The following is a 24715-nucleotide window of genomic DNA, read 5'->3' as shown; positions in this document are numbered from 1 at the left end:
AACACACTATAAATGTAAGAAAAATTCTTGTCATCTGCCGGAAGTTGAACTAAATCTGGTCCCGTTAGTAAACGGTAGGGTTGACCGCTTGGGAATACGCGAAGCATCAGATTTTCTTTCTGGGAAGAAACAACAAAGTAATGAAATTCATGTTTAGCTACTTTAATATAAATCATCATGGCCAATGGATTGGCCGTGATCGTCTAGTGGTTAGGACCCTACGTTGTGGTACCTACTAGATATGAATCCGTAGTAACCCAGGTTCGAATCCTGGTCACGGCACTGAAAACTGATTTTTCACGTCAACACGCAGATTAACTATAAATTTTGTTTGGTTGGAAAGTAATGCTCGCTCACTTCAATAGTTCATAATGTGAAAAACAATTTGGAATGAAAACCTGAAATTCCCCCTCCCTTTTTTTGTGTGTGCAGGAAGTTGTTGAAATGTATGGAAGAAAAATACACATTTACAGAATTTCAAGTATTTGACCCGATATTAAGACAAAAATTATTTCATGTATGTAATGAACTGTCCCCTGTTGGTATTAGTCCAATGGGAGATGGAAATTAAAATTTGCCTAGGGTAATCTAAATGAATATTTCTGAACGAAATTGTTGGTCCAACACGTCCAAGCAGAACGAATTCAGCAAATGCTTAAGTAGACTTGCTTTTCTGATTATAATTTAGCTTTGCGCAGTGGCAATATCATAACCAATGAGGGTCTCCCGAGGTGTGATTATTGCTAGTTGAAAACTTTAACCAATACCCCGCCACGATGAAGTGAAATAATCTTTGTCGTCGGCAATTTTTGATAGCTCCATAAGGAGCATTTCAGCGTACAAGAAAAAAAAAATTACAGTCAGTTAGAAAAATTGGAGTGTTGCATAGTGTGTTTATAACATTAAACGGTGAAAGTGAAATCGTATAAGTGATTTTTGTTTCCATTTAGTTGGTATTGCACGTCAGACAAGGCTGATTAATTCGTTCGCTGAAGGCCATTAATATCAGTCAGTTGGAACATTGTGAACACGGGGAAAATATTTGAAAAGGTGATTCCAAATGACAAGGTGAAAAGATTCCACCATGTTTAAAGGGGAAGTTCAATAAATTGTTAACCGCTGTAGGGTGAATGTCGGGGTAAACATCTGATCCCACCACCTACGTGTTGGGCTTGTACCATAAAGATCGTTCATTTTTTTCAAAAATAACACTGCGCACAACTGTTTCGTTCAAAAACATGTTAACGAGCTTTATACATGATATTTACTTTAAAATAACTGTACCCATTGATAAAGAATTGCACAAGGATTTTGATATGTAAACGCATGTTTCGAAAAAAAACCTTACAAGCGCACTTCAAAATTTTGAAATGAATATAAATACAAGGCATACCACTGTTATTTACTCTGGTTTCTAATCAATACCCGGATAAATCTTTCGCCTTTTACTAAAGATTTCCGTGGTTAGGAGCATTGATGAGTCTATATGACTTATTTTTTTAACGCCCGGTCTTCTGATTGGGCACTTTGAATAAATGAAAAATTAAAAACGTCTGTATGCGGAAACAAAGATATTCTACTACTACATACTGACAACATTTGTAAAATGACAAACTGATAGTTTTTCGGTGGTTTTGGTAAGATTAGTGTGTATTTCAAAAAGATAAATCTCAAGCACAAGTAATAGATTAGAGGCGAATATGGTCGGGTAATTGCGTCTAGTTTAATGTCAACGGCCATACCACATAGAACTCACCCGGTCTCGTCAGCTCCCGGAAGTTAAGCTATGTCGGGTCCCGTTAGTACTTGGATGGGTGACCGCTTGGGAATACGGGATGCTGTTGGCATGGAATTATTTTATTTTTGTGAATCCAATTGAATTGAAGTGCTTCCCAAGATGGGTGATACTACATGGACTACAATGTATTATTTTGGCATTAGTTGAAAATGGAAGGAACGTATTTTTTACTGGATATTGCCTACTAGACGTCCTCCAACCTCTTTGTTGCTGAAAGATATTTGAAACGCCGTGCGCGAAGCGCACGGCACAGCCGAGAGGCTACTAGACGTCCTCCAACCTCTTTGTTGCTGAAAGATATTTGAAACGCCGTGCGCGAAGCGCACGGCACAGCCGAGAGGCTTGTACGTTGGTGGTTTCTTCGGGCAGCTCTATCTAATCTCTCTGGCTCTGAGATCCTTATGCAACGCAAGCTAAGTAAAGCGCGAAGCGCACGGCACAGCCGAGAGGCTTGTACGTTGGTGGTTTCTTCGGGCAGCTCTATCTAATCTCTCTGACTCTGAGATCCTTATGCAACGCAAGCTAAGTAAGGGAAGCAATCGTTAGCCTTATGACACTTGGATTGTTGGCTCATTGATCGGACATCCCCGGAACGAGAAAATTAAAAATGACAGTTAGCCAAAAATAGTGGCGTTTGGAAATATTATCAAATTTTATATTCGGTTGTCCATTGACAAATGTACTTATATGTCCTCGTTTGTTTGGCTAAGGTTGGTGTGTATTTCGAACAGAAAGTAAGCAAGCATTAGAACTAGATTTAGAGGCGAATATGGTCGGGTAATGGCGACTGAATTGATGTCAACGGCCATACCACATAGAACTCACCCGGTCTCGTCAGCTCCCGGAAGTTAAGCTATGTCGGGTCCCGTTAGTACTTGGATGGGTGACCGCTTGGGAATACGGGATGCTGTTGGCATGGTGTAATTTTATTTTTGCTCCCCAAGTTAGATGAGACATGGAATATAATGTATTCTTTAGGTATTAGTTGAAAAGGGTATTGCTGGGACTTTGATTAATGATACCATATATTGTAGAACGCATGTTTGTTTGATCTCGGTAGTTTTAACGACAAAAAAAAAGATAGAGGTTTGGCTATTTTGTTGAGGCTGTTGCATGACGCCCACTCACTGGCACGATCCCACTACTGCCGAACACGGGAACTTTTGGCTGCTAGGTTTCCCTCCTGACCCACTACGCTCCTCCTTAGCTAACCTGCACCTACTAGATTCCTCTAGCAGATCCATGCTGATGTCAAGCTTAGTGCGGGCACCTGATCAACATGCGGTATCACGAAACAGGGCTCCTAAACTCAAGCCATCCACTCTACCAAGCCTCCCCGAAGCAGGATTATAGGTGCACGCCAAACACCCAGCTGATAAATGGGCTCTCAATCGATAATACATTACTGTAATAAATTGATTTGATGAGCACGCGGATTCTTTATTGTGTCCAAAATTGGTCTCGTCACTTGTTCTATAACTATTAAAGAGCTTCTCGGTGTTTCAATAAATGAACAAAATGCAAGACCTGACAATGTATGTACTGTGTGCGTCAAGTATTGCAAATCTCAATTTAATATTCCGAAATATCGATCTATGCACTGTAATTTACGCCAAAGCTCATTGATCGTACAAACCTTATTTAGAGTTCTGCAAAATAACATTGCATTTAAGATCATACTTCACAGGATCATTTCTGTAGTATATCTTGACTTGTTTCCCACCAGAAACTTGTCTCCTTTCAACCCACGATGACGAGTTAAGACGCTGGTTTCTGAGCGTGAAACAGGCTGTGAGTGTAGCTGTCTCGACAGCATCAAACACAGTCATTGAGGACCGTTTCCGTTAAATCCATGTGAAATAGCGGAAGGAAACTAGCGTGTTCAGAGTGGTTGAGATGATAAAACAAATTTAAATTCTTGAAAATCTAAAGAGATAAATCTTAATAATAATTCCAGGTATTCGTGTCCTTAAATCATCTGCTTGTATGGCAAAATAAATTGTGAAAGTGAGGTTGGTCAATTTGAGGATGTGTCATGACTTTATGATCGTATTGCATTCTTTTAGTTATTGTTATTTAATCATGATTAATTATCGTTCAGAGCTTTTGTCGTCAGGTGGCGTGGCAAAGCCATATTCTGAAAAAAAAGGACCTAGTGTGATAACGAGAGTAAAATTTGCAACGCCTTCAGCGTAAATTGTATCTCCCTTAATACAGTATGAGCATAATAAAACAAATGAAAATGAACTTTATAAGCATCAAGTGGTCGCGTCTGGAAAAATGAACAACTCAATATTTTATAGCATTTCTTGAATGTTTTGAGTGATATGAGTATTCTTCGTACACCACCGGAAATGTGTTGAACCTCAGTGGTTATTTTGGGCAGTAATCCTTGTAACATTATCGCTTCTCGGCCTTTTGGCTAAGATCAAAGTGTAGTATCTGTTCTTATCAGCTTAATATCTGATACGGGTTCAAATGGACCCCAGAATATTAAACTGATTTTTGGCATACGGTGGGAATACAGTGCTTGCACTGCTCCCGCCACGGGTTGACCCGGTATTGCAGTACCTCCGGGATCGGCTCACCCTCTATGAGGGAGAACATATTGAATAAAACAGAAATTGTCTTAGCACCGTATAATAAAAGACCATGTATAATTGCAAAACTGTCATGTAGACATGTTTGTAATTTTTTCTAATTGTATTTTTTTCGTAATATCAAGAAAAGCATAAAAAAATACGTACTTGATTGTGTTAACTAATTAGTACTGTTCATCTTTCGATGTGATGTTTTTTTTTAAAATATGAAGATGCGTGTATTTTCATATGAAAAGTCGATTTTCTTATTTTCTTATTTGCCAATTGGACGACCAAATGAAAAAAAACAAGCAATTTGTTTCTTGAAAAGTATTTGCAAAGATCAAGACCATGAAATAAATACTGAGCTTTATTTACTATATTTTGCTCGAGTTCGTAATTCAAGTCGATGAAAGAAAGTGGGTGGTATTCTCTAAACGTCAGTCAAATACTTGAACACTCTTTGTCAATATTGTTCTGCTGTATACAAAGTATTAAACAAAGTGAAAAAGCATCCACAATCATACTTACCTGGCTCAGAGGCAACCATGATCACCAAGGTGGTTCCTTCAGGGCGAGGCCTTTCCATTGCACTAAGGATGGGCTGACCCTTGCGATTAATCCAAATGTGATTAACTCGGGAGTACAATTTTTGGTAGTGGGGGACTGCGTTCGCGCCGTTCCCTGAACACACTATAAATGTAAGAAAAATTCTTGTCATCTGCCGGAAGTTGAACTAAATCTGGTCCCGTTAGTAAACGGTAGGGTTGACCGCTTGGGAATACGCGAAGCATCAGATTTTCTTTCTGGGAAGAAACAACAAAGTAATGAAATTCATGTTTAGCTACTTTAATATAAATCATCATGGCCAATGGATTGGCCGTGATCGTCTAGTGGTTAGGACCCTACGTTGTGGTACCTACTAGATATGAATCCGTAGTAACCCAGGTTCGAATCCTGGTCACGGCACTGAAAACTGATTTTTCACGTCAACACGCAGATTAACTATAAATTTTGTTTGGTTGGAAAGTAATGCTCGCTCACTTCAATAGTTCATAATGTGAAAAACAATTTGGAATGAAAACCTGAAATTCCCCCTCCCTTTTTTTGTGTGTGCAGGAAGTTGTTGAAATGTATGGAAGAAAAATACACATTTACAGAATTTCAAGTATTTGACCCGATATTAAGACAAAAATTATTTCATGTATGTAATGAACTGTCCCCTGTTGGTATTAGTCCAATGGGAGATGGAAATTAAAATTTGCCTAGGGTAATCTAAATGAATATTTCTGAACGAAATTGTTGGTCCAACACGTCCAAGCAGAACGAATTCAGCAAATGCTTAAGTAGACTTGCTTTTCTGATTATAATTTAGCTTTGCGCAGTGGCAATATCATAACCAATGAGGGTCTCCCGAGGTGTGATTATTGCTAGTTGAAAACTTTAACCAATACCCCGCCACGATGAAGTGAAATAATCTTTGTCGTCGGCAATTTTTGATAGCTCCATAAGGAGCATTTCAGCGTACAAGAAAAAAAAAATTACAGTCAGTTAGAAAAATTGGAGTGTTGCATAGTGTGTTTATAACATTAAACGGTGAAAGTGAAATCGTATAAGTGATTTTTGTTTCCATTTAGTTGGTATTGCACGTCAGACAAGGCTGATTAATTCGTTCGCTGAAGGCCATTAATATCAGTCAGTTGGAACATTGTGAACACGGGGAAAATATTTGAAAAGGTGATTCCAAATGACAAGGTGAAAAGATTCCACCATGTTTAAAGGGGAAGTTCAATAAATTGTTAACCGCTGTAGGGTGAATGTCGGGGTAAACATCTGATCCCACCACCTACGTGTTGGGCTTGTACCATAAAGATCGTTCATTTTTTTCAAAAATAACACTGCGCACAACTGTTTCGTTCAAAAACATGTTAACGAGCTTTATACATGATATTTACTTTAAAATAACTGTACCCATTGATAAAGAATTGCACAAGGATTTTGATATGTAAACGCATGTTTCGAAAAAAAACCTTACAAGCGCACTTCAAAATTTTGAAATGAATATAAATACAAGGCATACCACTGTTATTTACTCTGGTTTCTAATCAATACCCGGATAAATCTTTCGCCTTTTACTAAAGATTTCCGTGGTTAGGAGCATTGATGAGTCTATATGACTTATTTTTTTAACGCCCGGTCTTCTGATTGGGCACTTTGAATAAATGAAAAATTAAAAACGTCTGTATGCGGAAACAAAGATATTCTACTACTACATACTGACAACATTTGTAAAATGACAAACTGATAGTTTTTCGGTGGTTTTGGTAAGATTAGTGTGTATTTCAAAAAGATAAATCTCAAGCACAAGTAATAGATTAGAGGCGAATATGGTCGGGTAATTGCGTCTAGTTTAATGTCAACGGCCATACCACATAGAACTCACCCGGTCTCGTCAGCTCCCGGAAGTTAAGCTATGTCGGGTCCCGTTAGTACTTGGATGGGTGACCGCTTGGGAATACGGGATGCTGTTGGCATGGAATTATTTTATTTTTGTGAATCCAATTGAATTGAAGTGCTTCCCAAGATGGGTGATACTACATGGACTACAATGTATTATTTTGGCATTAGTTGAAAATGGAAGGAACGTATTTTTTACTGGATATTGCCTACTAGACGTCCTCCAACCTCTTTGTTGCTGAAAGATATTTGAAACGCCGTGCGCGAAGCGCACGGCACAGCCGAGAGGCTACTAGACGTCCTCCAACCTCTTTGTTGCTGAAAGATATTTGAAACGCCGTGCGCGAAGCGCACGGCACAGCCGAGAGGCTTGTACGTTGGTGGTTTCTTCGGGCAGCTCTATCTAATCTCTCTGGCTCTGAGATCCTTATGCAACGCAAGCTAAGTAAAGCGCGAAGCGCACGGCACAGCCGAGAGGCTTGTACGTTGGTGGTTTCTTCGGGCAGCTCTATCTAATCTCTCTGACTCTGAGATCCTTATGCAACGCAAGCTAAGTAAGGGAAGCAATCGTTAGCCTTATGACACTTGGATTGTTGGCTCATTGATCGGACATCCCCGGAACGAGAAAATTAAAAATGACAGTTAGCCAAAAATAGTGGCGTTTGGAAATATTATCAAATTTTATATTCGGTTGTCCATTGACAAATGTACTTATATGTCCTCGTTTGTTTGGCTAAGGTTGGTGTGTATTTCGAACAGAAAGTAAGCAAGCATTAGAACTAGATTTAGAGGCGAATATGGTCGGGTAATGGCGACTGAATTGATGTCAACGGCCATACCACATAGAACTCACCCGGTCTCGTCAGCTCCCGGAAGTTAAGCTATGTCGGGTCCCGTTAGTACTTGGATGGGTGACCGCTTGGGAATACGGGATGCTGTTGGCATGGTGTAATTTTATTTTTGCTCCCCAAGTTAGATGAGACATGGAATATAATGTATTCTTTAGGTATTAGTTGAAAAGGGTATTGCTGGGACTTTGATTAATGATACCATATATTGTAGAACGCATGTTTGTTTGATCTCGGTAGTTTTAACGACAAAAAAAAAGATAGAGGTTTGGCTATTTTGTTGAGGCTGTTGCATGACGCCCACTCACTGGCACGATCCCACTACTGCCGAACACGGGAACTTTTGGCTGCTAGGTTTCCCTCCTGACCCACTACGCTCCTCCTTAGCTAACCTGCACCTACTAGATTCCTCTAGCAGATCCATGCTGATGTCAAGCTTAGTGCGGGCACCTGATCAACATGCGGTATCACGAAACAGGGCTCCTAAACTCAAGCCATCCACTCTACCAAGCCTCCCCGAAGCAGGATTATAGGTGCACGCCAAACACCCAGCTGATAAATGGGCTCTCAATCGATAATACATTACTGTAATAAATTGATTTGATGAGCACGCGGATTCTTTATTGTGTCCAAAATTGGTCTCGTCACTTGTTCTATAACTATTAAAGAGCTTCTCGGTGTTTCAATAAATGAACAAAATGCAAGACCTGACAATGTATGTACTGTGTGCGTCAAGTATTGCAAATCTCAATTTAATATTCCGAAATATCGATCTATGCACTGTAATTTACGCCAAAGCTCATTGATCGTACAAACCTTATTTAGAGTTCTGCAAAATAACATTGCATTTAAGATCATACTTCACAGGATCATTTCTGTAGTATATCTTGACTTGTTTCCCACCAGAAACTTGTCTCCTTTCAACCCACGATGACGAGTTAAGACGCTGGTTTCTGAGCGTGAAACAGGCTGTGAGTGTAGCTGTCTCGACAGCATCAAACACAGTCATTGAGGACCGTTTCCGTTAAATCCATGTGAAATAGCGGAAGGAAACTAGCGTGTTCAGAGTGGTTGAGATGATAAAACAAATTTAAATTCTTGAAAATCTAAAGAGATAAATCTTAATAATAATTCCAGGTATTCGTGTCCTTAAATCATCTGCTTGTATGGCAAAATAAATTGTGAAAGTGAGGTTGGTCAATTTGAGGATGTGTCATGACTTTATGATCGTATTGCATTCTTTTAGTTATTGTTATTTAATCATGATTAATTATCGTTCAGAGCTTTTGTCGTCAGGTGGCGTGGCAAAGCCATATTCTGAAAAAAAGGACCTAGTGTGATAACGAGAGTAAAATTTGCAACGCCTTCAGCGTAAATTGTATCTCCCTTAATACAGTATGAGCATAATAAAACAAATGAAAATGAACTTTATAAGCATCAAGTGGTCGCGTCTGGAAAAATGAACAACTCAATATTTTATAGCATTTCTTGAATGTTTTGAGTGATATGAGTATTCTTCGTACACCACCGGAAATGTGTTGAACCTCAGTGGTTATTTTGGGCAGTAATCCTTGTAACATTATCGCTTCTCGGCCTTTTGGCTAAGATCAAAGTGTAGTATCTGTTCTTATCAGCTTAATATCTGATACGGGTTCAAATGGACCCCAGAATATTAAACTGATTTTTGGCATACGGTGGGAATACAGTGCTTGCACTGCTCCCGCCACGGGTTGACCCGGTATTGCAGTACCTCCGGGATCGGCTCACCCTCTATGAGGGAGAACATATTGAATAAAACAGAAATTGTCTTAGCACCGTATAATAAAAGACCATGTATAATTGCAAAACTGTCATGTAGACATGTTTGTAATTTTTTCTAATTGTATTTTTTTCGTAATATCAAGAAAAGCATAAAAAAATACGTACTTGATTGTGTTAACTAATTAGTACTGTTCATCTTTCGATGTGATGTTTTTTTTTTAAATATGAAGATGCGTGTATTTTCATATGAAAAGTCGATTTTCTTATTTTCTTATTTGCCAATTGGACGACCAAATGAAAAAAAACAAGCAATTTGTTTCTTGAAAAGTATTTGCAAAGATCAAGACCATGAAATAAATACTGAGCTTTATTTACTATATTTTGCTCGAGTTCGTAATTCAAGTCGATGAAAGAAAGTGGGTGGTATTCTCTAAACGTCAGTCAAATACTTGAACACTCTTTGTCAATATTGTTCTGCTGTATACAAAGTATTAAACAAAGTGAAAAAGCATCCACAATCATACTTACCTGGCTCAGAGGCAACCATGATCACCAAGGTGGTTCCTCCAGGGCGAGGCCTTTCCATTGCACTAAGGATGGGCTGACCCTTGCGATTAATCCAAATGTGATTAACTCGGGAGTACAATTTTTGGTAGTGGGGGACTGCGTTCGCGCCGTTCCCTGAACACACTATAAATGTAAGAAAAATTCTTGTCATCTGCCGGAAGTTGAACTAAATCTGGTCCCGTTAGTAAACGGTAGGGTTGACCGCTTGGGAATACGCGAAGCATCAGATTTTCTTTCTGGGAAGAAACAACAAAGTAATGAAATTCATGTTTAGCTACTTTAATATAAATCATCATGGCCAATGGATTGGCCGTGATCGTCTAGTGGTTAGGACCCTACGTTGTGGTACCTACTAGATATGAATCCGTAGTAACCCAGGTTCGAATCCTGGTCACGGCACTGAAAACTGATTTTTCACGTCAACACGCAGATTAACTATAAATTTTGTTTGGTTGGAAAGTAATGCTCGCTCACTTCAATAGTTCATAATGTGAAAAACAATTTGGAATGAAAACCTGAAATTCCCCCTCCCTTTTTTTGTGTGTGCAGGAAGTTGTTGAAATGTATGGAAGAAAAATACACATTTACAGAATTTCAAGTATTTGACCCGATATTAAGACAAAAATTATTTCATGTATGTAATGAACTGTCCCCTGTTGGTATTAGTCCAATGGGAGATGGAAATTAAAATTTGCCTAGGGTAATCTAAATGAATATTTCTGAACGAAATTGTTGGTCCAACACGTCCAAGCAGAACGAATTCAGCAAATGCTTAAGTAGACTTGCTTTTCTGATTATAATTTAGCTTTGCGCAGTGGCAATATCATAACCAATGAGGGTCTCCCGAGGTGTGATTATTGCTAGTTGAAAACTTTAACCAATACCCCGCCACGATGAAGTGAAATAATCTTTGTCGTCGGCAATTTTTGATAGCTCCATCAGGAGCATTTCAGCGTACAAGAAAAAAAAAATTACAGTCAGTTAGAAAAATTGGAGTGTTGCATAGTGTGTTTATAACATTAAACGGTGAAAGTGAAATCGTATAAGTGATTTTTGTTTCCATTTAGTTGGTATTGCACGTCAGACAAGGCTGATTAATTCGTTCGCTGAAGGCCATTAATATCAGTCAGTTGGAACATTGTGAACACGGGGAAAATATTTGAAAAGGTGATTCCAAATGACAAGGTGAAAAGATTCCACCATGTTTAAAGGGGAAGTTCAATAAATTGTTAACCGCTGTAGGGTGAATGTCGGGGTAAACATCTGATCCCACCACCTACGTGTTGGGCTTGTACCATAAAGATCGTTCATTTTTTTCAAAAATAACACTGCGCACAACTGTTTCGTTCAAAAACATGTTAACGAGCTTTATACATGATATTTACTTTAAAATAACTGTACCCATTGATAAAGAATTGCACAAGGATTTTGATATGTAAACGCATGTTTCGAAAAAAAACCTTACAAGCGCACTTCAAAATTTTGAAATGAATATAAATACAAGGCATACCACTGTTATTTACTCTGGTTTCTAATCAATACCCGGATAAATCTTTCGCCTTTTACTAAAGATTTCCGTGGTTAGGAGCATTGATGAGTCTATATGACTTATTTTTTTAACGCCCGGTCTTCTGATTGGGCACTTTGAATAAATGAAAAATTAAAAACGTCTGTATGCGGAAACAAAGATATTCTACTACTACATACTGACAACATTTGTAAAATGACAAACTGATAGTTTTTCGGTGGTTTTGGTAAGATTAGTGTGTATTTCAAAAAGATAAATCTCAAGCACAAGTAATAGATTAGAGGCGAATATGGTCGGGTAATTGCGTCTAGTTTAATGTCAACGGCCATACCACATAGAACTCACCCGGTCTCGTCAGCTCCCGGAAGTTAAGCTATGTCGGGTCCCGTTAGTACTTGGATGGGTGACCGCTTGGGAATACGGGATGCTGTTGGCATGGAATTATTTTATTTTTGTGAATCCAATTGAATTGAAGTGCTTCCCAAGATGGGTGATACTACATGGACTACAATGTATTATTTTGGCATTAGTTGAAAATGGAAGGAACGTATTTTTTACTGGATATTGCCTACTAGACGTCCTCCAACCTCTTTGTTGCTGAAAGATATTTGAAACGCCGTGCGCGAAGCGCACGGCACAGCCGAGAGGCTACTAGACGTCCTCCAACCTCTTTGTTGCTGAAAGATATTTGAAACGCCGTGCGCGAAGCGCACGGCACAGCCGAGAGGCTTGTACGTTGGTGGTTTCTTCGGGCAGCTCTATCTAATCTCTCTGGCTCTGAGATCCTTATGCAACGCAAGCTAAGTAAAGCGCGAAGCGCACGGCACAGCCGAGAGGCTTGTACGTTGGTGGTTTCTTCGGGCAGCTCTATCTAATCTCTCTGACTCTGAGATCCTTATGCAACGCAAGCTAAGTAAGGGAAGCAATCGTTAGCCTTATGACACTTGGATTGTTGGCTCATTGATCGGACATCCCCGGAACGAGAAAATTAAAAATGACAGTTAGCCAAAAATAGTGGCGTTTGGAAATATTATCAAATTTTATATTCGGTTGTCCATTGACAAATGTACTTATATGTCCTCGTTTGTTTGGCTAAGGTTGGTGTGTATTTCGAACAGAAAGTAAGCAAGCATTAGAACTAGATTTAGAGGCGAATATGGTCGGGTAATGGCGACTGAATTGATGTCAACGGCCATACCACATAGAACTCACCCGGTCTCGTCAGCTCCCGGAAGTTAAGCTATGTCGGGTCCCGTTAGTACTTGGATGGGTGACCGCTTGGGAATACGGGATGCTGTTGGCATGGTGTAATTTTATTTTTGCTCCCCAAGTTAGATGAGACATGGAATATAATGTATTCTTTAGGTATTAGTTGAAAAGGGTATTGCTGGGACTTTGATTAATGATACCATATATTGTAGAACGCATGTTTGTTTGATCTCGGTAGTTTTAACGACAAAAAAAAAGATAGAGGTTTGGCTATTTTGTTGAGGCTGTTGCATGACGCCCACTCACTGGCACGATCCCACTACTGCCGAACACGGGAACTTTTGGCTGCTAGGTTTCCCTCCTGACCCACTACGCTCCTCCTTAGCTAACCTGCACCTACTAGATTCCTCTAGCAGATCCATGCTGATGTCAAGCTTAGTGCGGGCACCTGATCAACATGCGGTATCACGAAACAGGGCTCCTAAACTCAAGCCATCCACTCTACCAAGCCTCCCCGAAGCAGGATTATAGGTGCACGCCAAACACCCAGCTGATAAATGGGCTCTCAATCGATAATACATTACTGTAATAAATTGATTTGATGAGCACGCGGATTCTTTATTGTGTCCAAAATTGGTCTCGTCACTTGTTCTATAACTATTAAAGAGCTTCTCGGTGTTTCAATAAATGAACAAAATGCAAGACCTGACAATGTATGTACTGTGTGCGTCAAGTATTGCAAATCTCAATTTAATATTCCGAAATATCGATCTATGCACTGTAATTTACGCCAAAGCTCATTGATCGTACAAACCTTATTTAGAGTTCTGCAAAATAACATTGCATTTAAGATCATACTTCACAGGATCATTTCTGTAGTATATCTTGACTTGTTTCCCACCAGAAACTTGTCTCCTTTCAACCCACGATGACGAGTTAAGACGCTGGTTTCTGAGCGTGAAACAGGCTGTGAGTGTAGCTGTCTCGACAGCATCAAACACAGTCATTGAGGACCGTTTCCGTTAAATCCATGTGAAATAGCGGAAGGAAACTAGCGTGTTCAGAGTGGTTGAGATGATAAAACAAATTTAAATTCTTGAAAATCTAAAGAGATAAATCTTAATAATAATTCCAGGTATTCGTGTCCTTAAATCATCTGCTTGTATGGCAAAATAAATTGTGAAAGTGAGGTTGGTCAATTTGAGGATGTGTCATGACTTTATGATCGTATTGCATTCTTTTAGTTATTGTTATTTAATCATGATTAATTATCGTTCAGAGCTTTTGTCGTCAGGTGGCGTGGCAAAGCCATATTCTGAAAAAAAAGGACCTAGTGTGATAACGAGAGTAAAATTTGCAACGCCTTCAGCGTAAATTGTATCTCCCTTAATACAGTATGAGCATAATAAAACAAATGAAAATGAACTTTATAAGCATCAAGTGGTCGCGTCTGGAAAAATGAACAACTCAATATTTTATAGCATTTCTTGAATGTTTTGAGTGATATGAGTATTCTTCGTACACCACCGGAAATGTGTTGAACCTCAGTGGTTATTTTGGGCAGTAATCCTTGTAACATTATCGCTTCTCGGCCTTTTGGCTAAGATCAAAGTGTAGTATCTGTTCTTATCAGCTTAATATCTGATACGGGTTCAAATGGACCCCAGAATATTAAACTGATTTTTGGCATACGGTGGGAATACAGTGCTTGCACTGCTCCCGCCACGGGTTGACCCGGTATTGCAGTACCTCCGGGATCGGCTCACCCTCTATGAGGGAGAACATATTGAATAAAACAGAAATTGTCTTAGCACCGTATAATAAAAGACCATGTATAATTGCAAAACTGTCATGTAGACATGTTTGTAATTTTTTCTAATTGTATTTTTTTCGTAATATCAAGAAAAGCATAAAAAAATACGTACTTGATTGTGTTAACTAATTAGTACTGTTCATCTTTCGATGTGATGTTTTTTTTTAAAATATGAAGATGCGTGTATTTTCATATGAAAAGTCGATTTTCTTATTTTCTTATTTGCCAATTGGACGACCAAATGAAAAAAAACAAGCAATTTGTTTCTTGAAAAGTATTTGCAAAGATCAAGACCATGAAATAAATACTGAGCTTTATTTACTATATTTTGCTCGAGTTCGTAATTCAAGTCGATGAAAGAAAGTGGGTGGTATTCTCTAAACGTCAGTCAAATACTTGAACACTCTTTGTCAATATTGTTCTGCTGTATACAAAGTATTAAACAAAGTGAAAAAGCATCCACAATCATACTTACCTGGCTCAGAGGCAACCATGATCACCAAGGTGGTTCCTCCAGGGCGAGGCCTTTCCATTGCACTAAGGATGGGCTGACCCTTGCGATTAATCCAAATGTGATTAACTCGGGAGTACAATTTTTGGTAGTGGGGGACTGCGTTCGCGCCGTTCCCTGAACACACTATAAATGTAAGAAAAATTCTTGTCATCTGCCGGAAGTTGAACTAAATCTGGTCCCGTTAGTAAACGGTAGGGTTGACCGCTTGGGAATACGCGAAGCATCAGATTTTCTTTCTGGGAAGAAACAACAAAGTAATGAAATTCATGTTTAGCTACTTTAATATAAATCATCATGGCCAATGGATTGGCCGTGATCGTCTAGTGGTTAGGACCCTACGTTGTGGTACCTACTAGATATGAATCCGTAGTAACCCAGGTTCGAATCCTGGTCACGGCACTGAAAACTGATTTTTCACGTCAACACGCAGATTAACTATAAATTTTGTTTGGTTGGAAAGTAATGCTCGCTCACTTCAATAGTTCATAATGTGAAAAACAATTTGGAATGAAAACCTGAAATTCCCCCTCCCTTTTTTTGTGTGTGCAGGAAGTTGTTGAAATGTATGGAAGAAAAATACACATTTACAGAATTTCAAGTATTTGACCCGATATTAAGACAAAAATTATTTCATGTATGTAATGAACTGTCCCCTGTTGGTATTAGTCCAATGGGAGATGGAAATTAAAATTTGCCTAGGGTAATCTAAATGAATATTTCTGAACGAAATTGTTGGTCCAACACGTCCAAGCAGAACGAATTCAGCAAATGCTTAAGTAGACTTGCTTTTCTGATTATAATTTAGCTTTGCGCAGTGGCAATATCATAACCAATGAGGGTCTCCCGAGGTGTGATTATTGCTAGTTGAAAACTTTAACCAATACCCCGCCACGATGAAGTGAAATAATCTTTGTCGTCGGCAATTTTTGATAGCTCCATCAGGAGCATTTCAGCGTACAAGAAAAAAAAAATTACAGTCAGTTAGAAAAATTGGAGTGTTGCATAGTGTGTTTATAACATTAAACGGTGAAAGTGAAATCGTATAAGTGATTTTTGTTTCCATTTAGTTGGTATTGCACGTCAGACAAGGCTGATTAATTCGTTCGCTGAAGGCCATTAATATCAGTCAGTTGGAACATTGTGAACACGGGGAAAATATTTGAAAAGGTGATTCCAAATGACAAGGTGAAAAGATTCCACCATGTTTAAAGGGGAAGTTCAATAAATTGTTAACCGCTGTAGGGTGAATGTCGGGGTAAACATCTGATCCCACCACCTACGTGTTGGGCTTGTACCATAAAGATCGTTCATTTTTTTCAAAAATAACACTGCGCACAACTGTTTCGTTCAAAAACATGTTAACGAGCTTTATACATGATATTTACTTTAAAATAACTGTACCCATTGATAAAGAATTGCACAAGGATTTTGATATGTAAACGCATGTTTCGAAAAAAAACCTTACAAGCGCACTTCAAAATTTTGAAATGAATATAAATACAAGGCATACCACTGTTATTTACTCTGGTTTCTAATCAATACCCGGATAAATCTTTCGCCTTTTACTAAAGATTTCCGTGGTTAGGAGCATTGATGAGTCTATATGACTTATTTTTTTAACGCCCGGTCTTCTGATTGGGCACTTTGAATAAATGAAAAATTAAAAACGTCTGTATGCGGAAACAAAGATATTCTACTACTACATACTGACAACATTTGTAAAATGACAAACTGATAGTTTTTCGGTGGTTTTGGTAAGATTAGTGTGTATTTCAAAAAGATAAATCTCAAGCACAAGTAATAGATTAGAGGCGAATATGGTCGGGTAATTGCGTCTAGTTTAATGTCAACGGCCATACCACATAGAACTCACCCGGTCTCGTCAGCTCCCGGAAGTTAAGCTATGTCGGGTCCCGTTAGTACTTGGATGGGTGACCGCTTGGGAATACGGGATGCTGTTGGCATGGAATTATTTTATTTTTGTGAATCCAATTGAATTGAAGTGCTTCCCAAGATGGGTGATACTACATGGACTACAATGTATTATTTTGGCATTAGTTGAAAATGGAAGGAACGTATTTTTTACTGGATATTGCCTACTAGACGTCCTCCAACCTCTTTGTTGCTGAAAGATATTTGAAACGCCGTGCGCGAAGCGCACGGCACAGCCGAGAGGCTACTAGACGTCCTCCAACCTCTTTGTTGCTGAAAGATATTTGAAACGCCGTGCGCGAAGCGCACGGCACAGCCAAGAGGCTTGTACGTTGGTGGTTTCTTCGGGCAGCTCTATCTAATCTCTCTGGCTCTGAGATCCTTATGCAACGCAAGCTAAGTAAAGCGCGAAGCGCACGGCACAGCCGAGAGGCTTGTACGTTGGTGGTTTCTTCGGGCAGCTCTATCTAATCTCTCTGACTCTGAGATCCTTATGCAACGCAAGCTAAGTAAGGGAAGCAATCGTTAGCCTTATGACACTTGGATTGTTGGCTCATTGATCGGACATCCCCGGAACGAGAAAATTAAAAATGACAGTTAGCCAAAAATAGTGGCGTTTGGAAATATTATCAAATTTTATATTCGGTTGTCCATTGACAAATGTACTTATATGTCCTCGTTTGTTTGGCTAAGGTTGGTGTGTATTTCGAACAGAAAGTAAGCAAGCATTAGAACTAGATTTAGAGGCGAATATGGTCGGGTAATGGCGACTGAATTGATGTCAACGGCCATACCACATAGAACTCACCCGGTCTCGTCAGCTCCCGGAAGTTAAGCTATGTCGGGTCCCGTTAGTACTTGGATGGGTGACCGCTTGGGAATACGGGATGCTGTTGGCATGGTGTAATTTTATTTTTGCTCCCCAAGTTAGATGAGACATGGAATATAATGTATTCTTTAGGTATTAGTTGAAAAGGGTATTGCTGGGACTTTGATTAATGATACCATATATTGTAGAACGCATGTTTGTTTGATCTCGGTAGTTTTAACGACAAAAAAAAAGATAGAGGTTTGGCTATTTTGTTGAGGCTGTTGCATGACGCCCACTCACTGGCACGATCCCACTACTGCCGAACACGGGAACTTTTGGCTGCTAGGTTTCCCTCCTGACCCACTACGCTCCTCCTTAGCTAACCTGCACCTACTAGATTCCTCTAGCAGATCCATGCTGATGTCAAGCTTAGTGCGGGCACCTGATCAACATGCGGTATCACGAAACAGGGCTCCTAAACTCAAGCCATCCACTCTACCAAGCCTCCCCGAAGCAGGATTATAGGTGCACGCCAAACACCCAGCTGATAAATGGGCTCTCAATCGATAATACATTACTGTAATAAATTGATTTGATGAGCACGCGGATTCTTTATTGTGTCCAAAATTGGTCTCGTCACTTGTTCTATAACTATTAAAGAGCTTCTCGGTGTTTCAATAAATGAACAAAATGCAAGACCTGACAATGTATGTACTGTGTGCGTCAAGTATTGCAAATCTCAATTTAATATTCCGAAATATCGATCTATGCACTGTAATTTACGCCAAAGCTCATTGATCGTACAAACCTTATTTAGAGTTCTGCAAAATAACATTGCATTTAAGATCATACTTCACAGGATCATTTCTGTAGTATATCTTGACTTGTTTCCCACCAGAAACTTGTCTCCTTTCAACCCACGATGACGAGTTAAGACGCTGGTTTCTGAGCGTGAAACAGGCTGTGAGTGTAGCTGTCTCGACAGCATCAAACACAGTCATTGAGGACCGTTTCCGTTAAATCCATGTGAAATAGCGGAAGGAAACTAGCGTGTTCAGAGTGGTTGAGATGATAAAACAAATTTAAATTCTTGAAAATCTAAAGAGATAAATCTTAATAATAATTCCAGGTATTCGTGTCCTTAAATCATCTGCTTGTATGGCAAAATAAATTGTGAAAGTGAGGTTGGTCAATTTGAGGATGTGTCATGACTTTATGATCGTATTGCATTCTTTTAGTTATTGTTATTTAATCATGATTAATTATCGTTCAGAGCTTTTGTCGTCAGGTGGCGTGGCAAAGCCATATTCTGAAAAAAAAGGACCTAGTGTGATAACGAGAGTAAAATTTGCAACGCCTTCAGCGTAAATTGTATCTCCCTTAATACAGTATGAGCATAATAAAACAAATGAAAATGAACTTTATAAGCATCAAGTGGTCGCGTCTGGAAAAATGAACAACTCAATATTTTATAGCATTTCTTGAATGTTTTGAGTGATATGAGTATTCTTCGTACACCACCGGAAATGTGTTGAACCTCAGTGGTTATTTTGGGCAGTAATCCTTGTAACATTATCGCTTCTCGGCCTTTTGGCTAAGATCAAAGTGTAGTATCTGTTCTTATCAGCTTAATATCTGATACGGGTTCAAATGGACCCCAGAATATTAAACTGATTTTTGGCATACGGTGGGAATACAGTGCTTGCACTGCTCCCGCCACGGGTTGACCCGGTATTGCAGTACCTCCGGGATCGGCTCACCCTCTATGAGGGAGAACATATTGAATAAAACAGAAATTGTCTTAGCACCGTATAATAAAAGACCATGTATAATTGCAAAACTGTCATGTAGACATGTTTGTAATTTTTTCTAATTGTATTTTTTTCGTAATATCAAGAAAAGCATAAAAAAATACGTACTTGATTGTGTTAACTAATTAGTACTGTTCATCTTTCGATGTGATGTTTTTTTTTTAAATATGAAGATGCGTGTATTTTCATATGAAAAGTCGATTTTCTTATTTTCTTATTTGCCAATTGGACGACCAAATGAAAAAAAACAAGCAATTTGTTTCTTGAAAAGTATTTGCAAAGATCAAGACCATGAAATAAATACTGAGCTTTATTTACTATATTTTGCTCGAGTTCGTAATTCAAGTCGATGAAAGAAAGTGGGTGGTATTCTCTAAACGTCAGTCAAATACTTGAACACTCTTTGTCAATATTGTTCTGCTGTATACAAAGTATTAAACAAAGTGAAAAAGCATCCACAATCATACTTACCTGGCTCAGAGGCAACCATGATCACCAAGGTGGTTCCTCCAGGGCGAGGCCTTTCCATTGCACTAAGGATGGGCTGACCCTTGCGATTAATCCAAATGTGATTAACTCGGGAGTACAATTTTTGGTAGTGGGGGACTGCGTTCGCGCCGTTCCCTGAACACACTATAAATGTAAGAAAAATTCTTGTCATCTGCCGGAAGTTGAACTAAATCTGGTCCCGTTAGTAAACGGTAGGGTTGACCGCTTGGGAATACGCGAAGCATCAGATTTTCTTTCTGGGAAGAAACAACAAAGTAATGAAATTCATGTTTAGCTACTTTAATATAAATCATCATGGCCAATGGATTGGCCGTGATCGTCTAGTGGTTAGGACCCTACGTTGTGGTACCTACTAGATATGAATCCGTAGTAACCCAGGTTCGAATCCTGGTCACGGCACTGAAAACTGATTTTTCACGTCAACACGCAGATTAACTATAAATTTTGTTTGGTTGGAAAGTAATGCTCGCTCACTTCAATAGTTCATAATGTGAAAAACAATTTGGAATGAAAACCTGAAATTCCCCCTCCCTTTTTTTGTGTGTGCAGGAAGTTGTTGAAATGTATGGAAGAAAAATACACATTTACAGAATTTCAAGTATTTGACCCGATATTAAGACAAAAATTATTTCATGTATGTAATGAACTGTCCCCTGTTGGTATTAGTCCAATGGGAGATGGAAATTAAAATTTGCCTAGGGTAATCTAAATGAATATTTCTGAACGAAATTGTTGGTCCAACACGTCCAAGCAGAACGAATTCAGCAAATGCTTAAGTAGACTTGCTTTTCTGATTATAATTTAGCTTTGCGCAGTGGCAATATCATAACCAATGAGGGTCTCCCGAGGTGTGATTATTGCTAGTTGAAAACTTTAACCAATACCCCGCCACGATGAAGTGAAATAATCTTTGTCGTCGGCAATTTTTGATAGCTCCATCAGGAGCATTTCAGCGTACAAGAAAAAAAAAATTACAGTCAGTTAGAAAAATTGGAGTGTTGCATAGTGTGTTTATAACATTAAAAGGTGAAAGTGAAATCGTATAAGTGATTTTTGTTTCCATTTAGTTGGTATTGCACGTCAGACAAGGCTGATTAATTCGTTCGCTGAAGGCCATTAATATCAGTCAGTTGGAACATTGTGAACACGGGGAAAATATTTGAAAAGGTGATTCCAAATGACAAGGTGAAAAGATTCCACCATGTTTAAAGGGGAAGTTCAATAAATTGTTAACCGCTGTAGGGTGAATGTCGGGGTAAACATCTGATCCCACCACCTACGTGTTGGGCTTGTACCATAAAGATCGTTCATTTTTTTCAAAAATAACACTGCGCACAACTGTTTCGTTCAAAAACATGTTAACGAGCTTTATACATGATATTTACTTTAAAATAACTGTACCCATTGATAAAGAATTGCACAAGGATTTTGATATGTAAACGCATGTTTCGAAAAAAAACCTTACAAGCGCACTTCAAAATTTTGAAATGAATATAAATACAAGGCATACCACTGTTATTTACTCTGGTTTCTAATCAATACCCGGATAAATCTTTCGCCTTTTACTAAAGATTTCCGTGGTTAGGAGCATTGATGAGTCTATATGACTTATTTTTTTAACGCCCGGTCTTCTGATTGGGCACTTTGAATAAATGAAAAATTAAAAACGTCTGTATGCGGAAACAAAGATATTCTACTACTACATACTGACAACATTTGTAAAATGACAAACTGATAGTTTTTCGGTGGTTTTGGTAAGATTAGTGTGTATTTCAAAAAGATAAATCTCAAGCACAAGTAATAGATTAGAGGCGAATATGGTCGGGTAATTGCGTCTAGTTTAATGTCAACGGCCATACCACATAGAACTCACCCGGTCTCGTCAGCTCCCGGAAGTTAAGCTATGTCGGGTCCCGTTAGTACTTGGATGGGTGACCGCTTGGGAATACGGGATGCTGTTGGCATGGAATTATTTTATTTTTGTGAATCCAATTGAATTGAAGTGCTTCCCAAGATGGGTGATACTACATGGACTACAATGTATTATTTTGGCATTAGTTGAAAATGGAAGGAACGTATTTTTTACTGGATATTGCCTACTAGACGTCCTCCAACCTCTTTGTTGCTGAAAGATATTTGAAACGCCGTGCGCGAAGCGCACGGCACAGCCGAGAGGCTACTAGACGTCCTCCAACCTCTTTGTTGCTGAAAGATATTTGAAACGCCGTGCGCGAAGCGCACGGCACAGCCGAGAGGCTTGTACGTTGGTGGTTTCTTCGGGCAGCTCTATCTAATCTCTCTGGCTCTGAGATCCTTATGCAACGCAAGCTAAGTAAAGCGCGAAGCGCACGGCACAGCCGAGAGGCTTGTACGTTGGTGGTTTCTTCGGGCAGCTCTATCTAATCTCTCTGACTCTGAGATCCTTATGCAACGCAAGCTAAGTAAGGGAAGCAATCGTTAGCCTTATGACACTTGGATTGTTGGCTCATTGATCGGACATCCCCGGAACGAGAAAATTAAAAATGACAGTTAGCCAAAAATAGTGGCGTTTGGAAATATTATCAAATTTTATATTCGGTTGTCCATTGACAAATGTACTTATACGAGTAATGTACTTACTTCGAACAGAAAGTAAGCAAGCATTAGAACTAGATTTAGAGGCGAATATGGTCGGGTAATGGCGACTGAATTGATGTCAACGGCCATACCACATAGAACTCACCCGGTCTCGTCAGCTCCCGGAAGTTAAGCTATGTCGGGTCCCGTTAGTACTTGGATGGGTGACCGCTTGGGAATACGGGATGCTGTTGGCATGGTGTAATTTTATTTTTGCTCCCCAAGTTAGATGAGACATGGAATATAATGTATTCTTTAGGTATTAGTTGAAAAGGGTATTGCTGGGACTTTGATTAATGATACCATATATTGTAGAACGCATGTTTGTTTGATCTCGGTAGTTTTAACGACAAAAAAAAAGATAGAGGTTTGGCTATTTTGTTGAGGCTGTTGCATGACGCCCACTCACTGGCACGATCCCACTACTGCCGAACACGGGAACTTTTGGCTGCTAGGTTTCCCTCCTGACCCACTACGCTCCTCCTTAGCTAACCTGCACCTACTAGATTCCTCTAGCAGATCCATGCTGATGTCAAGCTTAGTGCGGGCACCTGATCAACATGCGGTATCACGAAACAGGGCTCCTAAACTCAAGCCATCCACTCTACCAAGCCTCCCCGAAGCAGGATTATAGGTGCACGCCAAACACCCAGCTGATAAATGGGCTCTCAATCGATAATACATTACTGTAATAAATTGATTTGATGAGCACGCGGATTCTTTATTGTGTCCAAAATTGGTCTCGTCACTTGTTCTATAACTATTAAAGAGCTTCTCGGTGTTTCAATAAATGAACAAAATGCAAGACCTGACAATGTATGTACTGTGTGCGTCAAGTATTGCAAATCTCAATTTAATATTCCGAAATATCGATCTATGCACTGTAATTTACGCCAAAGCTCATTGATCGTACAAACCTTATTTAGAGTTCTGCAAAATAACATTGCATTTAAGATCATACTTCACAGGATCATTTCTGTAGTATATCTTGACTTGTTTCCCACCAGAAACTTGTCTCCTTTCAACCCACGATGACGAGTTAAGACGCTGGTTTCTGAGCGTGAAACAGGCTGTGAGTGTAGCTGTCTCGACAGCATCAAACACAGTCATTGAGGACCGTTTCCGTTAAATCCATGTGAAATAGCGGAAGGAAACTAGCGTGTTCAGAGTGGTTGAGATGATAAAACAAATTTAAATTCTTGAAAATCTAAAGAGATAAATCTTAATAATAATTCCAGGTATTCGTGTCCTTAAATCATCTGCTTGTATGGCAAAATAAATTGTGAAAGTGAGGTTGGTCAATTTGAGGATGTGTCATGACTTTATGATCGTATTGCATTCTTTTAGTTATTGTTATTTAATCATGATTAATTATCGTTCAGAGCTTTTGTCGTCAGGTGGCGTGGCAAAGCCATATTCTGAAAAAAAAGGACCTAGTGTGATAACGAGAGTAAAATTTGCAACGCCTTCAGCGTAAATTGTATCTCCCTTAATACAGTATGAGCATAATAAAACAAATGAAAATGAACTTTATAAGCATCAAGTGGTCGCGTCTGGAAAAATGAACAACTCAATATTTTATAGCATTTCTTGAATGTTTTGAGTGATATGAGTATTCTTCGTACACCACCGGAAATGTGTTGAACCTCAGTGGTTATTTTGGGCAGTAATCCTTGTAACATTATCGCTTCTCGGCCTTTTGGCTAAGATCAAAGTGTAGTATCTGTTCTTATCAGCTTAATATCTGATACGGGTTCAAATGGACCCCAGAATATTAAACTGATTTTTGGCATACGGTGGGAATACAGTGCTTGCACTGCTCCCGCCACGGGTTGACCCGGTATTGCAGTACCTCCGGGATCGGCTCACCCTCTATGAGGGAGAACATATTGAATAAAACAGAAATTGTCTTAGCACCGTATAATAAAAGACCATGTATAATTGCAAAACTGTCATGTAGA

The 24715-nt window shown here is 39.2% G+C and overlaps 1 long non-coding RNA gene and 39 other non-coding genes across 40 annotated transcripts in view; 39 read left to right on the top strand and 1 right to left on the bottom strand.

The window, feature by feature from the left end:
• Window positions 1-24715, bottom strand: part of LOC124312123 — a 41609-nt gene that overhangs the window by 1488 nt on the left and 15406 nt on the right. The gene's annotated exons all lie outside the window — the stretch shown is intronic.
• Window positions 193-282, top strand: Trnah-gug. The gene is given in 2 exon segments: window positions 193-229; window positions 248-282. It is a non-coding gene; the product is annotated as a tRNA-His (tRNA).
• On the top strand, window positions 687-828 carry LOC124322578. Its single transcript, XR_006914854.1, has one exon. It is a non-coding gene; the product is annotated as a U4 spliceosomal RNA (small nuclear RNA).
• LOC124322804 lies at window positions 1403-1525 on the top strand. The gene has a single exon (XR_006915064.1). It is a non-coding gene; the product is annotated as a U5 spliceosomal RNA (small nuclear RNA).
• Window positions 1729-1847, top strand: LOC124323261. The gene has a single exon (XR_006915405.1). It is a non-coding gene; the product is annotated as a 5S ribosomal RNA (ribosomal RNA).
• Window positions 2596-2714, top strand: LOC124323249. The gene has a single exon (XR_006915404.1). It is a non-coding gene; the product is annotated as a 5S ribosomal RNA (ribosomal RNA).
• On the top strand, window positions 3469-3690 carry LOC124322402. Its single transcript, XR_006914689.1, has one exon. It is a non-coding gene; the product is annotated as a small nucleolar RNA U3 (small nucleolar RNA).
• Window positions 4201-4391, top strand: LOC124322168. The gene has a single exon (XR_006914517.1). It is a non-coding gene; the product is annotated as a U2 spliceosomal RNA (small nuclear RNA).
• Window positions 4901-5064, top strand: LOC124322134. Its single transcript, XR_006914485.1, has one exon. It is a non-coding gene; the product is annotated as a U1 spliceosomal RNA (small nuclear RNA).
• Trnah-gug lies at window positions 5257-5346 on the top strand. The gene is given in 2 exon segments: window positions 5257-5293; window positions 5312-5346. It is a non-coding gene; the product is annotated as a tRNA-His (tRNA).
• On the top strand, window positions 5751-5892 carry LOC124322577. The gene has a single exon (XR_006914853.1). It is a non-coding gene; the product is annotated as a U4 spliceosomal RNA (small nuclear RNA).
• Window positions 6467-6589, top strand: LOC124322803. Its single transcript, XR_006915063.1, has one exon. It is a non-coding gene; the product is annotated as a U5 spliceosomal RNA (small nuclear RNA).
• LOC124323238 lies at window positions 6793-6911 on the top strand. Its single transcript, XR_006915403.1, has one exon. It is a non-coding gene; the product is annotated as a 5S ribosomal RNA (ribosomal RNA).
• LOC124323226 lies at window positions 7660-7778 on the top strand. Its single transcript, XR_006915402.1, has one exon. It is a non-coding gene; the product is annotated as a 5S ribosomal RNA (ribosomal RNA).
• Window positions 8533-8754, top strand: LOC124322401. Its single transcript, XR_006914688.1, has one exon. It is a non-coding gene; the product is annotated as a small nucleolar RNA U3 (small nucleolar RNA).
• Window positions 9264-9454, top strand: LOC124322167. The gene has a single exon (XR_006914516.1). It is a non-coding gene; the product is annotated as a U2 spliceosomal RNA (small nuclear RNA).
• LOC124321974 lies at window positions 9964-10127 on the top strand. The gene has a single exon (XR_006914334.1). It is a non-coding gene; the product is annotated as a U1 spliceosomal RNA (small nuclear RNA).
• Trnah-gug lies at window positions 10320-10409 on the top strand. Its single transcript is given in 2 exon segments — window positions 10320-10356; window positions 10375-10409. It is a non-coding gene; the product is annotated as a tRNA-His (tRNA).
• On the top strand, window positions 10814-10955 carry LOC124322610. Its single transcript, XR_006914883.1, has one exon. It is a non-coding gene; the product is annotated as a U4 spliceosomal RNA (small nuclear RNA).
• LOC124322802 lies at window positions 11530-11652 on the top strand. The gene has a single exon (XR_006915062.1). It is a non-coding gene; the product is annotated as a U5 spliceosomal RNA (small nuclear RNA).
• Window positions 11856-11974, top strand: LOC124323214. The gene has a single exon (XR_006915401.1). It is a non-coding gene; the product is annotated as a 5S ribosomal RNA (ribosomal RNA).
• Window positions 12723-12841, top strand: LOC124323203. The gene has a single exon (XR_006915400.1). It is a non-coding gene; the product is annotated as a 5S ribosomal RNA (ribosomal RNA).
• Window positions 13596-13817, top strand: LOC124322400. The gene has a single exon (XR_006914687.1). It is a non-coding gene; the product is annotated as a small nucleolar RNA U3 (small nucleolar RNA).
• LOC124322166 lies at window positions 14328-14518 on the top strand. The gene has a single exon (XR_006914515.1). It is a non-coding gene; the product is annotated as a U2 spliceosomal RNA (small nuclear RNA).
• LOC124321973 lies at window positions 15028-15191 on the top strand. The gene has a single exon (XR_006914333.1). It is a non-coding gene; the product is annotated as a U1 spliceosomal RNA (small nuclear RNA).
• Trnah-gug lies at window positions 15384-15473 on the top strand. The gene is given in 2 exon segments: window positions 15384-15420; window positions 15439-15473. It is a non-coding gene; the product is annotated as a tRNA-His (tRNA).
• Window positions 15878-16019, top strand: LOC124322609. The gene has a single exon (XR_006914882.1). It is a non-coding gene; the product is annotated as a U4 spliceosomal RNA (small nuclear RNA).
• Window positions 16594-16716, top strand: LOC124322801. Its single transcript, XR_006915061.1, has one exon. It is a non-coding gene; the product is annotated as a U5 spliceosomal RNA (small nuclear RNA).
• Window positions 16920-17038, top strand: LOC124323191. The gene has a single exon (XR_006915399.1). It is a non-coding gene; the product is annotated as a 5S ribosomal RNA (ribosomal RNA).
• LOC124323179 lies at window positions 17787-17905 on the top strand. Its single transcript, XR_006915398.1, has one exon. It is a non-coding gene; the product is annotated as a 5S ribosomal RNA (ribosomal RNA).
• On the top strand, window positions 18660-18881 carry LOC124322399. Its single transcript, XR_006914686.1, has one exon. It is a non-coding gene; the product is annotated as a small nucleolar RNA U3 (small nucleolar RNA).
• On the top strand, window positions 19392-19582 carry LOC124322165. The gene has a single exon (XR_006914514.1). It is a non-coding gene; the product is annotated as a U2 spliceosomal RNA (small nuclear RNA).
• LOC124321972 lies at window positions 20092-20255 on the top strand. The gene has a single exon (XR_006914332.1). It is a non-coding gene; the product is annotated as a U1 spliceosomal RNA (small nuclear RNA).
• Window positions 20448-20537, top strand: Trnah-gug. Its single transcript is given in 2 exon segments — window positions 20448-20484; window positions 20503-20537. It is a non-coding gene; the product is annotated as a tRNA-His (tRNA).
• LOC124322608 lies at window positions 20942-21083 on the top strand. The gene has a single exon (XR_006914881.1). It is a non-coding gene; the product is annotated as a U4 spliceosomal RNA (small nuclear RNA).
• Window positions 21658-21780, top strand: LOC124322800. The gene has a single exon (XR_006915060.1). It is a non-coding gene; the product is annotated as a U5 spliceosomal RNA (small nuclear RNA).
• Window positions 21984-22102, top strand: LOC124323167. The gene has a single exon (XR_006915397.1). It is a non-coding gene; the product is annotated as a 5S ribosomal RNA (ribosomal RNA).
• Window positions 22833-22951, top strand: LOC124323156. Its single transcript, XR_006915396.1, has one exon. It is a non-coding gene; the product is annotated as a 5S ribosomal RNA (ribosomal RNA).
• Window positions 23706-23927, top strand: LOC124322398. Its single transcript, XR_006914685.1, has one exon. It is a non-coding gene; the product is annotated as a small nucleolar RNA U3 (small nucleolar RNA).
• Window positions 24438-24628, top strand: LOC124322164. The gene has a single exon (XR_006914513.1). It is a non-coding gene; the product is annotated as a U2 spliceosomal RNA (small nuclear RNA).

Source organism: Daphnia pulicaria, chromosome 1 (genome assembly GCF_021234035.1).
Source record: "Daphnia pulicaria isolate SC F1-1A chromosome 1, SC_F0-13Bv2, whole genome shotgun sequence".
NCBI lineage: Eukaryota > Metazoa > Arthropoda > Branchiopoda > Diplostraca > Daphniidae > Daphnia > Daphnia pulicaria.
The sequence above is the reverse complement of the archived record's forward strand: the minus strand, read 5'-3'. Positions and strand labels throughout refer to the sequence as shown.